General features: G+C 42.0%; 1 protein-coding gene and 1 long non-coding RNA gene across 43 annotated transcripts in view; one reads left to right on the top strand and one right to left on the bottom strand.

Moving 5' to 3' along the window:
* LOC122549122 (uncharacterized) overlaps positions 1-10,560 on the top strand; it is a 71,795-nt gene extending 61,235 nt beyond the window's left edge. The window contains exon 3 of the long non-coding RNA XR_015756982.1: positions 10,154-10,560. This is a non-coding gene — a long non-coding RNA (uncharacterized LOC122549122). The remainder of the gene's footprint in view (positions 1-10,153) is intronic.
* The window catches only part of rims2a (regulating synaptic membrane exocytosis 2a), a 1,173,408-nt gene that overhangs the window by 637,656 nt on the left and 519,642 nt on the right, over positions 1-16,110 (bottom strand). The gene's annotated exons all lie outside the window — the stretch shown is intronic.

Below are 16,110 nucleotides of genomic sequence, written 5' to 3'. Positions count from 1 at the left end.
GAGAAACAGTGGATGCATTAGTGGATTTCTTTTAAGATTCTACAAGCTCTGGAACAGTTCCAATGCATTGGAGAGTTGGTAACATAATCCTTCTAATTCAAAAAAGGTAGAGGGAAAATAGGGAATTTCTGGCTAGTTAACCTGACATTGGTAGTGAAGAAAATCCTCGAGTCCATTGTAAAAGATTTAGTAGCAGAGGACTTAGAAAATAGGGATATGCTTGGACAGAGCCAGCATGGATTTATGAAAGGTAAATCCTTGACAATGGCACAGCAATTTTTTGAGGATGTAACGAATGGAGTTGATAAGGAGGCAGCCAGTGGATGTGGTTTACTTGACTTTCAATAAGATCCCGCATAAGAGCATTAGTATATAAAATTTAAGTAGATGGAATCAGAATAAACAGACCGTTTTCCCAGTGACCAGTTGAGACCCACAGGGAGTCTAACTATTCATAATATATATTAATGATTTAGAGGAGGGAACTAAATTGAATATCTCCAGGTTTACAGATTACACAAAATTGGGTAGGAGGGTGAACTGAGGAGGAGGATGTGGAGATGTAATAGGACTAGTGTTGGGTTAGAGTTATGAAATAAAAATAAGGGACGATTACCTTGCTGAGATTATACGGCAGACCTTTCAATAGTTAGAGGGAAATAGAAGAGCACATATGTAGGCAAATCACAGAAAGGTGTCAGAGAAAAAGGGTCACATTGCTAATTGGGATCACCCGAGAGTAAAAGTATTAGAGTGTGGAAGTTTTCAAGTGCAACCAGGAGAGCATTTTGTACCAGTAGAAAAATAGTTCTACTGTAGATGGGGCTGTGCTATACTTAAACTTAGCAAATGAAGCTGGTCAAATGCTTAAAGTTTCAGTAGGTGAGCATTTTGGGGATAGTGACCATTACTCTAAGTTTAAAAGTCATTATGGAAAGGGATAAACACAGTGCAGACGTTAAGAGTCTAAAATGGGGGAAGACTAATTTTAATATCATTAGACACAAACTGGTAAACACAGACTGGGAAGCTACTGCAGGTATTTGGGAAGTTAAAAATACAGTAATGACAATTCAGGGTCAGCATGTTCCTCTAGGAATGAAGGACAACAGCAACAAGTCCACGGAACCCTGGATGTAATGATATCAATAAACAAATATCGAGCAAGTTTACGTTAGGTACAGATTATTAAAAACAGAGGAAGCCCTTCAAAAATATACAGAGTGTAGAAAATTGCTATAAAAGGAAATTAGGAGAGCAAAGAGGGGCCACTAAAGTTCTTTGGCAGATGGGAACAAGGAAAACCCCAAGGCTTTTTATAAATATATTAAGAATAAGAGATTACCAGGGAAAGAGTAGGACCTATCAGACAGCAAAGGGGCAATCTTTTGAGGCAAAAACAAGATCAAAACAATGGCACTGTAAAAAGGAGGAAGAGAGGCAAAGGTAGAGACCACATGGTCAGTGAATCAACTGAGAAAGAAATCTACATTGCTGTCTGACGCAACAGTAAAAATGTTCAGCTACTGCCTTTGCTGTTTGAATTACAATTACAACATTTAAAAGGCATCTGCATGGGTATATGAGGGGTTTAGGCCAAGTGCTAACAAATGGGACTAAACTAATTTAGGATATTTGGTTGGCATGGATAATTTGGACCAAAGGATTTAATACTGTATAACTCTATGTTGGCACAGTCTTAAATGAATACTCATTTGATTGCACAGAGAAAGTCATTGTAACCAGGGATTTCAGTTGGGATGATGAGGTTCTAGAACACATTAAGATTAATAATGAGAAAGTATTTGATGCTTTAGCAGGTATACAGGTGCATAAATCCTCCAGGGCTTAATTACAGTTATCTAATGATAGACAAGGGACAATATTGATGGGATCCTGGCAGCAATATGTAACATTTCGCTGGCCACAGGTAAAGTGCCAGATACCTGGATGATATCTAACATGATTTCTTTGTTCAAGAAGAGTGGAGAGGTTAAGCTAGATAATTAAAGAAGTTAGTCTGATGTCAACAGTAGGGAAATTATTGGAAAAATTCTGAAGGACAGTATTAAACAAGACTTGGAAAGGCACACAGGTTTAGTCAGCATGGATTTGTGAGAGTGTGATCCTATTTGACCAATAAAATTACATTTTTTTGAAAAGGTAACTAAAAATATTGCTGAGCATTATGCTCAGGTGCTGGTGTGAGATTGGGATGGACAAAGTTAAAAATCACACAGCACCAGGTGATTGATGATGATAGTGTTGTTGATGGGATTTACATGAACCTCAGTAAGAGCTTCGACAAGATCCCACATGGAAGACTGGTCCAAAAGATAAAAGCCCATCCGATCCAAGGACAGTTAGCAAATTGGATACAAAATCAGCTTACAAACAGAAGACAAAAGGTGATGATGGAGGGTCGTTTTTGTAATTGAAAGCCTATGACCAGTGGTGTACCAGTAACACCATTATTGCTTGTTATATAAATTAATGATTTGGGTGTAAATGTAGAAAGTATAATTAGTAAGTGAGTTCTGAGAAGATGTGTAGCTCAGGTTGAGGTTCCAGATGTAGGTTTGCTCACTGGGCTAGAGGGTTCGTTTTCAGATGTTTTGTCACCATACTAGGTAGCATCTTCAGTGAGCCTTGAGATGAAGCACTGCTGGTGTTTCCTGTTTTCCACTTCTATGTGTGGGTTTCCTTGGGTTGGTGATGTCATTTCCCATGGTGATGTCATTTCCTGTTCTTTTTCTCAGGGTGTGGTATATGGGATCCAAGTCAATGTGTTTGTTGATAGAGTTCTGGTTGGAATGCCATGCTTCTAGGAATTCTCATGCATGTCTCTGCTTGGTTTGTCCTAGAATGGATGTGTTGTCCCAGTCAAAGTGGTGTCCTTCCTTATCTGTGTGTAAAGATACTAGTGAGAGACGGTCACGTCGTTTTGTGGCTAGTTGATGTTCATGTATCCTGGTGGCTAGTTTTCTGCCTGTTTGTCCAATGTAGTGTTTGTTACAGTTCTTGCAAAAGAACTAATGTCTTGTAAAAGACATTAGTTGTTTTGCTTGTTTAATTAGTAATTTAATTAGTAAGTTAGCAAATGCCATGAAAATTGATTATGTTGTTGATAGTGAGGAGGAATGGTCTCTGGCTTCAGTCTGATATTGACCAGCTGGTAAATAAGATAAGGCAATGACTGATAGGATTTAATCCTGATAAGTACAAGGTGCGTTTTGCGAGGGCTAAAAAAAAGATAAATATAATGTATGGTCGGTCCCTCAGGAGTATTGAGGAATAAAGGGGCTTTCGTGTATAAGTCCATAGATCCCTGAAGATTTCAGCACAGGTAGACAGAGTGGTGAAGACGGCATACGGGATACATGTCTCCATTAGCTGAACATAGAAAATAGGAATAAGGAAGACTTGTTACAACTTTATGTGGATTTTCTGAATAGTGATAGATTGGAAAAGGGGGAGGTGCAATGAGACCTGGGTATCCTTGTACATTGGTCACTGAGTGTAAGCCTGCAGGTGCAACAGACAGTGAAAAAGACAAATGGTATGTTGGTCTTCATTTAAGAGGATTCAAGTACAGTCAGTTCCGATATAATACAATAGTTCTGTGCTCATGCATTTTCAAGTTATAAGAAAATCACGCAATCGCCGCACCATTTAAACTAATGGGGCCAGAATCGCGCGATAGCCAATACAGGGAAGGAAATTCCACAAATAATGGTCTAAAATTCTTCAATCGAGTTAAAGCCAATGTTTGCTGCAATTGTGCAGGGACTTGGTGAGACCATACCTGGATCATTTGTGCAGTTTTCGTCTCCATTTCTGAGGAAAAATGGTTCTAGCTATGGAGGGAATGCAGCAAAGGTTTACCAGACTGATTCCTGGGCTGACAGGATTGCCATATAAAGGCAGACTGAATCAATTAGTTTTATATTCACTAGAGTTTAGAAGAATGAGGAGATTCTCTCAAAATCTTATAAAGCTCTAACAGGACAAGGCAAGGTAAACACAGGACAGTTGTTCTGTGTTCTACCGCCCCCTTGACCATGACTCCACCCCCCATCACCAAACCATCACTACCGCCCCCTCGACCATGACCCCACCCCATCACCAAAACATCACTACTGCCCACTCAACCATGACTCCACCCCTTATCATCAAACCATCATCTCCCAGACAGAACCTCATCACCTCAGGAGATCTCCCACCCACAGCTTGCAACCTCATAGTCTGGGAACCCCGCATCACCCGATTCTACCTCCTTCCCAAGATCCACAAGCCTGACCACCCCAGACAACCCATTGTCTCAGCCTGCACTGCCCCACCGAACTCATCTCCACCTACCTCGATACTGTCCTATCCCCCCAGTCCAGGAACTCCCCACATATTTTTGAGACACCACCCACACACTCCACCTCCTCCAAGACTTCCGTTTTCCCGGCTCCCAAGGCCTCATCTTCAACATGGACATCCAATCCCTCTACACCTCCATTCACTATGACGAGGACCTCCAAGCCCTCCATCCCCAACAGTACTCTTCCACTGACACTCTCATTTGTTTGGCTGAACTGGTCCTCACCCTTAACAAGTTCTCCTTCGAATTCTCCCACTTCCTCCAGACCAAAGGGGTAGCCATGGCAACCTGTATGGGCCCCAGCTATGCCTGTCTCTTTGTCGGCTACGTAGAACAGTCCATCTTCCATAGTTACACCAGCACAATTCCCCAACTCTTCCTCCGCTACACTGATGACTGCATCGGCACCACCTCATGCTCCTGCAAGGAGGTTGAGCAGTTCATCAACTTCACCAACACATTCCACCCTGACCTTAAATTCACCTGGACCATCTCTGACACCTCCCTTCCCTTCCTGGACCTCTCCATTTCCATTAATAATGACGACCGACTTGACACTGACATTTTTTTACAAACCCACCGACTCCCACAGTTACATGGATTACACCTCTTCCCACCCTACCTCCTGCAAAAGTGCCATCCCGTATTCCAAATTCCTCTGCCTCTTCTCTCACGAGGACCAGTTCCATCACAAAGCACACAGATGGCCTCCTTCTTTAGAGATTGCAATTTCCCTTCTAACATGGTTGAAGATGCTCTCCAACGCATCTCATCCACATCCCACACCTCCGCCCTCAAACCCCATCCCTCCGACCGTAACAAGGACAGAGCCCCCCTGGTCCTCACTTTCCACCCTACCAACCTTCACATTAACCATATTAGCCACCGACATTTCCGCCACCTCCAAACGGACCCCACCACCAGAGATGTATTTCCCTCCCCACCCCTTTCTGCGTTCCGCAAACACCGTTCCCTCCGTGACTACCTGGTCAGGTCCACGCCCCCCAACAACCCACCCTCTTGTCCTGGCACCTTCCCCTGCCACTGCAAGAATTGCAAAACCTGCGCCCACACCTCCTCCCTCACCACCATCCAAGGCCCCAAAGGAGCCTTCCACATCCATCAAAGTTTCACCTGCTCATCCACCAATGTCATTTATTGTATCCGTTGCTACCGATGCCGTATCCTCTACATTGGGGAGACTGGACGCCTCCTCGCAGAGCGCTTCAGGGAACATCTCCGGGACACCCGCACTAATTAACCCACCGCCCCGTGGCCCAACATTTCAACTCCCCCTCCCACTCTGCCGAGGACATGCAGGTCCTGGGCCTCCTCCACTGCCGGTCCCTCACCACCCGACACCTGGAGGAAGAACGCCTCATCTTCCGCCTCGGAACACTTCAACCCCAGGGCATCAATGTGGACTTCACCAGTTTCCTCATTTCCCCTCTCCCCACCTTACCTCAGTTCCAACCTTCCAGCTCAGTGCTGTCCCTATGACCTGTCCTACCTGCCAATCTCCCTTTCCACCTATCTGCTCCACCCTCCCCTCTGACCTATCACCTCCATCCCCACTCCCATTCACTTATTGTACTCCTTGCTACCTTCTCCCCACCCACTCCTATTTATCTCTCCATCCTGGAGACTTCCTGCCTCTCTTCCTGATGAAGGACTTTTTCCCAAAACATCGATTTTCCTGCTCCCCGGATGCTGCCGGACCTGGTGTGCTTTTCCAGCACCACTATGATCTAAACAACAGTTGTTCCTGATGAACAGAGAGTTCAGAACCAGTGGTCACAGGTTAAGGATATGGAAAGCCATTTCGGACTCAGATGATGAGAAATGTCTTCATCCAGAGCACAGTAAGCTTGTGGAATTTTCTGTGATAGAAAACAATTGAGGCCAAAACATTAAATGATTTTAAGGAGATATAGCTCTTAGGGCTAATGGGTACAGTGGGAAAGCAAGAAAAAAGGTACTGAGTTGGGATGGTCAGTCATAGTCATTTGAATGGTGGAGCAGATACGAAGGGACAAATGGTGTACTTCTGCTCTTATTTCAATGTTTCTACATCCATGCGTCTATGTTTAGACTTCTTGTTTGAATTCAATTCCATAAGTATTAATTATCTTGCAACATGTCAATAGCCATTTTGCTGTATAATTTAACACAACAAATACTACCAATGTTCTCATATGAGGTGCACATACTCCATAATCTGGGAGTGAGAACATTGGCTGATTTTCTTGTCCTTTTAGGGTGAATTCACTTCAAAAGCAGCATTTAGCTCATGGCACCTATAGTAAAGACTTCACAACTTTGAGGTTATACTCACCTCCATTTCAAAGAGGAAATACCAAAATACAGTCAATCAATACCTGCATCCCTATGTGTCAATTATAAACTTGGCATGTTGGCAGACAGATTTACATTTATGGAGTCATAGTGGCATAGCGGCAATGTAACTGGACTCGTTGTCCAGAAGCCTAGGCTGATGCTCTGGGAAAATAGGTTCAAATCACATGACTGCAGCTGGTGGAATTTCAATGCAATTAATCTGAAGAAGCAGCCAGGATTTAATCTTTCCATACCCTAACAATATGGGCCATGGTGAAGCAGTTGAGAAAATCATAAGATAGCCAGTGAGGAGGCAAAAGTTTCCATTTCCAACCAAGTGTTGAATGGTGAGATAGAATGTTGTGGTTCTGTTCGCCGAGCTGGGAATTTATGTTGCAAACATTTCGTCCCCTGTCTAGGTGACATCCTCAGTGCTTGGGAGCCTCCCATGTGTTATGATCTCATTACGATATTTTCTCCTCTCACAGACATTCAACTTCCCATTCGCCTATAAAAGCTAGATGGTGACAATTCAAAAAAAGTCAGACTGGCAATCTGGTGACTCCAGCTCCTTCCTGCAGACATCCATCACCACCAGCATGTCAGGACACATTTCAGAATGTAGCCTCCATTCAGTGGACAGAGCAAGGATAAATTTGCCTCTGCCTGAAATTCCTGGAACAATTATCAGGTACCAGGCTGGGCAGCTGAATGATTGAACTTTAAAGGTGGTGCCAGGGATCCCAGAGGTACAGCCATCCAATGGCAAGTGGAAGATTGTGACAAGAGGAATGCCACAGAGATAGGTGCATTGGTAATGAGGCCAATTTGGAATGGAAGCGCAAGAAAATTCACTGGGGCTTGTGCAGAGAAACCCTCAACTGAACCTTGCCAAATAAGACACTGATCCAATTTCTGATGATAGTTGCCATTACTGAAACTAATTGTCAAAGAACCCATCTGGCTCACTAATGTCCTTCAAAGAAGGAAATCTGCCATGCTTTTCTGGTCTAGCTTATGTGCAATTCCAGATGCAATAACATGGTCATCTCTTAACTGTCCTCTAAAATAGCTGGTAAGATACAAAAAAAAACCTACAGATGCTGGAATCTGAAATACACAAGCAGGAGTCTGAAAGAACACAGCAAGCCAGGCAGCATCAGGAGGTGGTGAAGTTGATGTTTCGAGTGTAACTCTTCTTCAGGACTGGGGGTGTGTGTGGAGGGAGGCGCAGATTAAGGGGGTGGCGGAGGCAGGGTGGGTGTAAGGAGAGCTGCAGATAAAGGGGGTGAATCCTGCTCTGCCCCCGCCACTCCCTCCTTTATCTGCAGCTGATGCTGCCTGGCTTGCTGTGTTCTTCCAGCTTCCTGCCTGTGCATCTGTGAAATAGCTGGACAAGCCACTTAATTCATGGTCAGTTAGGGATGGGTTTCAAATGCGAACCATGTTAGGATGCCCACAACTCATGAAAAAATAAAGGTAAAACAGAAAGAAGCACACTGATTAATCACAGTGGCAAAACAAACAGTTCTTGTTACTCCACTTTGTGGTTTGATATGAACAGAAAAATATTGGAGTTGGCTATTGATCCCTTTAACTTTTCTAGTCTTTCAGGTAGATCATAATCTTATCTGTTTCTTTTATTCAGTTATCCACATTGGTTTTGAAGCAATTAATGCCATGGTTAAATATTATATTTAATTCAAATTTTTCATACTTTCAACAGGTCCACCCTGAACAGCTCTTGTGACAGGTAATGCTAGATTTCTCCTCCATTACATGAAGATGTATTTCCTCACATCACCAGTGACTAAAGGTTATTTCCCAATGTTCCGAGTCCTCTCGGTTTCTATTTAACTTATCAATTCCTTTAGTCATCTTCATACTCAATTCCATCACCTTGATCTCTAATGTTCAAGGAAGTAATACCTAGTCTATCAAAGCTTAGTCTATTAAGGTCCACTAAATTAAAAACTTAATCTGTTCAGACTCTATTCTCAATCTTTCCAGCCCTGGTCAATCCATGTTGCACCCCATTGAAGATTAATATATCATTGCTGAGAGGCCTTGAGAAGAACGGAATACAATAGATAGCCTTCCTAGAGCTTTACACAATTGAAGCATTACATTCAACACTTTATATTTAGCCACTTTGAAATAATGGCTAATATTCTATTAGCAATTTTAATTCATTTTCTTTTTGCTCACAACTCTTTGTGATCTTAATACTTGAACCTTTAAATCTCTCTGCTCTTCTAGTGCCTAGCTCCTCATCATTTAGAAAGTAGAGTGATGAAGGTGTTGATGAGGAGGCAGTGCCCCAAAGCTAGTGCTTCCAAATAAACCTGTTGGACTATAGCCTGTTGTTATGTGATTTTTAACTATGTCTGCTTCCTAATCAATTCCCAGGCCATGTTAATAACTTGCTTCGTTTTGTTAACAGTCCCTTATGTAGAACACCACTGCCTGCCTTCTGGAAATCAATATAAATGACATCAATAAATATTCCATCATCAATCACACTCAGCTTTCTAAGGTTTGTCCATTCTTAGTTTGGTTTTGTTCTTTAGAGGATTTTTGAAGGTCAAACTTTAATGAATTGCACAAGAGGCATATTGATTTAGATCAGCTCATGGAAAAGAAAAGCAGGTGTGGTGTAACATATGCTGCCAATTTGCTAAGATCTTATTTCATGTTAATGGGAGGGATTAACTTCCCCTCTTAAATTTGGATAATTACAGGATCATGGTTCCATAAGCAGATTTCATGTGAAAGATCATTAAGAAAGCAATCATTGTGTGGAAACCTTTTGGGATGTCCTCTCCTTTGATATAACCATATTCTATGTGGCTCTTGCACCTGTTCTTCCACACTTTTAAGGTGTAATATGAAGCAGACATAAGGCATTGCAATGTTTAAAAGAAAATGTGCATGTCCTCATTTCAAAAGGCAACTGACGACCTTTAAGATAGCTGCCAGGTCAATTGACATTTGGAACTGCAAGTTGGCCAAGCTTCTCTAAGTTTATAAAGGTGATGACAACAGACCTGCCGAGAAGGCATTTTTAAGCAATGTCACACTGGCCACTACCAAGAGTTGTTCTGAAACAACAAGGGCAACAAGCTCCCAGACCACCTTTCATACATGCTAGATAACAAAGGAGATTTAATAAAACAGATTATACATAAGAATATGTGGAGCACCAACATTTGCCTTTCTGTTATATCTATGGCTCTGACCGTGGGAGGTGGAAGTAACTCCATTGATATGAACAGACGATTGATTGCTTGTCATTGTGTATCAATTTCCAGTCATCATGTAATTGCATCTATTTATAATAATCCACTTTCAAATTTTAAACTTCAGCTTGCTTTGGCAGTCAACAGAAATAACAACAGGAGAAATATCATTGCAGAAACCAAATTATAATGTCTGGTCTTCACACAGGCACAGAATGGAAAGTTTAAAGCTTCCTTGAAAACTGATTTGAAAGAATCCAAACTCATCTTGAAAGGGAAACGAGTTCTCTGGATACAATAATTAATGGGGTTGCCGACATGACCTGCTGCACATGTCCTCTTCCAAAGAAAGCCTACAGATTTCTGTCTTCAGCTATATGGACTTCCTCTGAAATTCAATGTCATTGCAAAGCTCCACCCTCTCACCAAGCTCTTCCAGTCACGTGAAATGTTAATTATTCTTATTGGTCTTAATATTTTGCAAAAGTGAAAGCGCTTTTTTTCATTGTATCTTTCCTCCATGCCTGTAGCATAAGAAAATTGTATGAATGAATAGTGCTCCTTGTTTAAAAATGCATGAAATGCTGCCACTGGTATAAATAAACTGCTCAAAGACATCAATTTGGGAACACGCTAAAAGCCCCATAATTAAATAACTTTTATATGGAGAGAAAGAAAAATGAACTAGGCTTTTTAAAAAAATCTCTCTCTCTTTCTCTATCTCCCCCTCCCCCCCCCCCACCCACCCCACAGAAAATGTAACAGAAAATGTATGAAAATGTCCACAATGAAATAAATGGTAAGGTCTCCCTAAGTAAAGGATATGAATAAAAAAAATCACTATATGAAACTGCTTGAAGGACAGCTACCAGAATCCTTTCAGACTGTGCAAATCACTAAAGCTGATTCTTCAAAAGGGGTATTCAGGACTCAGAGCTGATGAACACAATTCTCAATGACTTCCACTTTGACAAGTCTTACAGCAAAATTACCTCTTATTTTCTGCATTTTTTTGTCCCTACCTCTGACCGAGAGACCACAGTTCAAGCCCCATCTTTTCCAGAGGTGTGAAACAACATCTCTGAACAGATTGAGTAGAAAAATAGCTTTATGCAAGTCGGATGCAATTCTGGTGTAAATAGCTGAATTAAGGATACATCAAATTTGTTCTCATAATCCTGTCATTTTCATACCAACATCACTTTGAAGGTGGCATCATACCCAACACAAGTCATTTTGTATTATGAACTTTCAATCTTTACTTTTAAAAAAAACTGAACTCAAGGTGTAAACAAGGCATTAGTTAAGTGCTTACTTGGCATTTGGACTACAGACAGTATCAAGCAAATACCTAATTAAATATGAGCATCAGTGGAGGAAGCTCACAGCCACTTGTGGAAATCAAAAACTTCAAATACCAAAAGTTTACAGACACACTATCTTCAAGTTTCATATCGGGTGAAAATGAAAACTGATAGTCAGCTACCACTGTCAATTTCTTATCGTATCACTATGGCTACCCCAGTTCAATCTAGACCATTATTAACCCTGTGGTCATGTGATCCAAAATGTATTGAGAGACTGCAACCATATTGCCCTGGGAGTCAGCAGATCAACTGGAACAATCAGTTGTCAACCAACCTTAGAATGAGATGCTCAAACGACCTGCAAGGCATCAAGCAGCTCAAGTACATAAACTATTCCAATGTCAAACTTCACCTGGGTGGGCTCCTTTTGCGGTGTAGAGATAGTGGCTCTACGTCTGACAGAGATCTCAGTTAAGTCCCACCTGCTCCAGAGCTGCATAATGGATGTCTGAACAGTTTGAGTCGAAAAATAGTTTAACAAAAAATACTTTCTCTGAACAGAAAATGCTAAATTATTTTGGATGGTACAGACAGATTGGAAATATGGTCAAAAATAGCATTATTGTAAGTAGGTAAACATCAAGATTTCCAACACCACCTTTTCATCTACTTTTAGAACTATTTAATTTAATTGTGCTTATTTGAATATAAGAACTTGACTGAACTTTGTGAGGCATTTAGCAGTCTTAACTAACTTGCACTACAATTCAGATTATGGCAGATTGTTTATTTTACTGTAAATAGAGCAAAAAGCATGCACAAAGGACATGGGAGCCAAAAATAATTTCAGGCTTCACCTGGGTTGCCACCTGGGAAGCATGGGTTCAATTAGCAGCCTATTTGTGGTAGTCCTTTCTTTTGGGGGCTCTGGACCAAGAGGCCTCCATTCAAATCACAACTGCTGCAGTAATAACATCTCTGAACAAGTTGATTAGAAAAATAGGTTAAATTAGAACAAATACTTGACCATTCAGATCTTTAGGAACGTTCAAAGAGGCCTGTGGATTCACATTATTTATTTGGGGCCCACTTGTGGTACAGTGGTAGTTGTCCCTACCCCTGGAGTGAGAGATCTGAGTTCACGTCCCACCCGCTCCAGAGGTGTGTAATAACATTTCTGAACAGCTACATAAGAAAAATGTTAAATGTGTGTGGGGATAAAGAAAAAAAAAGATAAACAAGACGTTCTTACTGCTGTTTGGTGGTAGTTTGGGGTAGAAGGGAAAAAAATATAGAAACAGGAGTCTGAGATATTCTCTTCATTAAACGGATGAGCTCTGAGCTGCCTGGTCAGAGCCCCTGTACTGTGTTTTTTAAAGAAAAAGTGAACTGGTGATGGTCTCCTGAGTTATTTCAGTGATGATGAGAGAAAACGATACGCTCCTGAAGAAAATTTGCTCGCAACAGTCGTCTTTGAGTTAGGGTAAGATTTCTGGCCTTTGTTTGAGAAGCTTGATTCATTCAATCTCCATCAAAGGCATTATTTTTTTCCAGCAAATGACATTGGGGCAAATGAAAAGCAACAAGCAATTCTTCTGACTGCTTGTGGACCTGCAGCATTTTCAGTTATTAGGAGCCTAACTTTCCCTCCAGCACAAGACACTTCTGAGAGTTGATTGATTTAGTCAAAGAATATTACAACCCCAAACTACCACTAATCCTGAGACGCTATTGGTTTTATTCAAGAATTAGGGGAATCATATCAGGATTTTTGACAAGGTTAAGATGACTGGTAGAGGTATGTGATTTTGGGTTATCCCTGAATGAATTGCTGAGAGACTGTTTGGTATGTGAGATTAATGATGTAAACATGCAAATGTGCTTACCAGCTGAAGCCCAATTATACTCCAAACAGGCACTACAATTGGCTTCGTCATCAGAAAATGCTGCAAGTGTAGCACATGAGCTATAGGATATTCTGATGGAAGTAGACATCCTCCCGTTTCTGACTGAGCTTGAGGAACACCATTTGAGTGTAGGCAATCATATAGCCTGACGCAGGACATATCCTGGGCAGAGGGACTAAAGATCAGCCCACAGCAAAGCCCCAAAACAAATCTGAGCCTCGGCCAGATGGCGAGAATATTCTTTCGGGACCTGGGCCAGTGTGCCATTGGAGTTGCTGCCGGTATGTGGACTCAAGACAGTAAAGGAATCCTATGAGGCCTGACTTGCATAACAGAACTCCTCGGCTGATATCTAAGATCGTGCACACCATGGAAAGTTTACCTAGATTGATTTGGAACAGTTAAACTGCTTGGTAACATCCAAATCAGAACCAAAATAGATGTCTGGCTAAATGGTCACCCAGTTCTCATGGAGGTTGATACAGCACAGTGATTGCAGAACCAGTCTTTAACAAAATATGCTCTGGACTCCAACTCCTTTAATTTACACAAGACCTCAGCCAGATTAAGCACATGTATCAGGGAACCATTATAGATTAAAGGTACAACTTCAGTTCCAATCTCTGAGGAGAAACTGTTGGTGCAGTTATCACTGATTGTAATAAAAGGCTCAGGACCAAGCTCAATGGGGCAGAATTGGTTGAAAAGGATTAACCTTTATTAGCTCACCATTTTTCAATTAGAAAATGACTGCCTGAGTGAAGTCCAAATTAAACATCTGGAGGTTTTTCAGGAAGGTCTAGGGACACCAAAGGAGCTAAGGCTGCCTTACATGTTGACCAGGAAGCAATTTCTCAATTCTGCAAGGCCCACCCAGTGCCACTGCCTTACATACAAAAAGACAGTCAGAAATCAAGAGGCTGAAAAGCAAAAGAATCATCAAACTGGTTGTGGAATGGGCAGCAGCGGTTGTGGAATGGGCAGCATCAGTTGTACCAATTGTGAAGCCTTTGTGGAGATTTTAAGCAAACAGTAAAGTGCTTCTCGCAGCTGCATAAATACCCAATCCCTCGCATAGAGGACTTGTATGCAAAATTGTTAGGGGAGGGGTTGCTATCCTTCCCAACACTGGACACGAGCTATGTGTACCTGCATTTGCAACTAGATGAGGTGTCCCAGACGTATGCTACAATTAATACCCCTAATGATTGTACTAACATACAAGACTCCCACTTGGAGTATCATCAGACTGCACCCCTTGCCAGCAGACGATGGCGAACACTTTACAATGTCTACCCCAGGTTGCCATTTTTCTGAATGGCATGCTAATAACAGTAAAGGCTGATAAAGAGCACTTGGACATAGTGCTTTAAAGTTTCTCCAAGACAGGTGTTTGCCTTAGAAGGAAAAGTGCATTTGAGCATCTCAAGTGACCTACCTCGACTACACAGCCAACAAGACTGGGTTACACCCATTGAAAGATAAAGTGAGGGTGACCCTCACATCTGCTACTGAAAAAGGGTCAACCTTGGATATTGCCTCATAGCCAAAAAATAGCCTTTAGGGAAGTGAAGTAGCTATTGTCACCTAAGATGTTGGCCCACTACAGTCCCAGTCGAGATGTGGCACTCACATGCAATGCCTCCCCATTTGGCATTGAGATAGTGTTGGCTTGCTGGCCCAACGGAAAGGAATGCCCAGCAGTATATGCTTCCCAGACTTTGACTTATGTCAACTGCAAATATGCCCTGATACAGAAGGTAAGTTTGGAAGTCATCTATGGTGTGAGAAAGTTCCACCAATACCTTTCCAGACATAATTTTGCAATTGTTACAGAACATAAACCCCTACAAGGGCTATTTAAAGAAGACAGGCCATGCCACCCACAGCTTCTGGCCAAATTCAGCAGTGGGCTCTTATTCTGAGTGTGTACAATTACAAGTTGGAGGCCAAGTAGCAGATGCCTTGAGCCATGTCCCACTGGCAGATATACCACTGGGTGCTGCCTCCCCTGGAAGAGTCTGCTCTGGTTTTAAACTTTCTGGACACCCTTCCTGTCACCAACAGCTGGTTGTGATGGGGGAATCAAAAGGGCCATCATAACCAGAATTAAAACTTTTCTGGATCCGGTGAGACCAGATCACTTTAGAGGACTGCATATTATTATGGGGAGCAAGAATGATTGTCCTGAGTTAGGTTCACCACCAGATACTGGCTGAAATTTACCAAGGTCATCTGTGGATTTCCAAAATGAATGTATCGGCAAGAAGTTATGTCTCGTGGCCAGGACTGGATGCTGACATAGCCACCTTGAGAGGGGGGCAGTGTCTAGAGTGCCAATAAGGACACAATTTACCACTAGCAGCTCCCCCACATGTATGGCAATGGCTGGCTAAACCCTGGGCTCAGTTACATGTCAAATATTCAAGTCTATTCATGGGCTTAATATTGTAATCATTGTCGATACCATTTGAAGTGGTTGGACATGCGTGGAGTTAATTGTCAAACTCAAGGATGAAGATTGAAAAGCTGTGAGCATTGTTTGCAATACACAGATTCCCAGAGGTATTGGTCATAAACAATGGGACGTCCTTTACCAGCAGGGACTTTGAGCATTTCCTAAAGTTTGACATGTTTGAACAACTCCATACCACCCCTAGTCCAATGGTCTGGTGGAAAGAGCAGACCAAACATTTGAAGGTAGATGTAAAGAAATAGCCTACAACTACACTTGATACCAAACTGTCCCAGGGAGAAAGTGAGGACTGCAGATGCTGGAGATCAGAGCTTAAAAATGTGTTGCTGGAAAAGCGCAGCAGGTCAGGCAGCATCAAAGGAACAGGAGAATCAATGTTTCGGGCATAAGCCCTTCTTCAGGAAACTGTCCCAGAACATATTTGATTATAGGACCATCCCTCACGCAACTACAGGGATTGGTAGGGGTAGGGAAT

This window comes from Chiloscyllium plagiosum, unplaced genomic scaffold (genome assembly GCF_037043375.1).
Source record: "Chiloscyllium plagiosum isolate Xiang-an unplaced genomic scaffold, Cpla_swu_hap1 HiC_scaffold_4, whole genome shotgun sequence".
NCBI lineage: Eukaryota > Metazoa > Chordata > Chondrichthyes > Orectolobiformes > Hemiscylliidae > Chiloscyllium > Chiloscyllium plagiosum.
The sequence above is the reverse complement of the archived record's forward strand: the minus strand, read 5'-3'. Positions and strand labels throughout refer to the sequence as shown.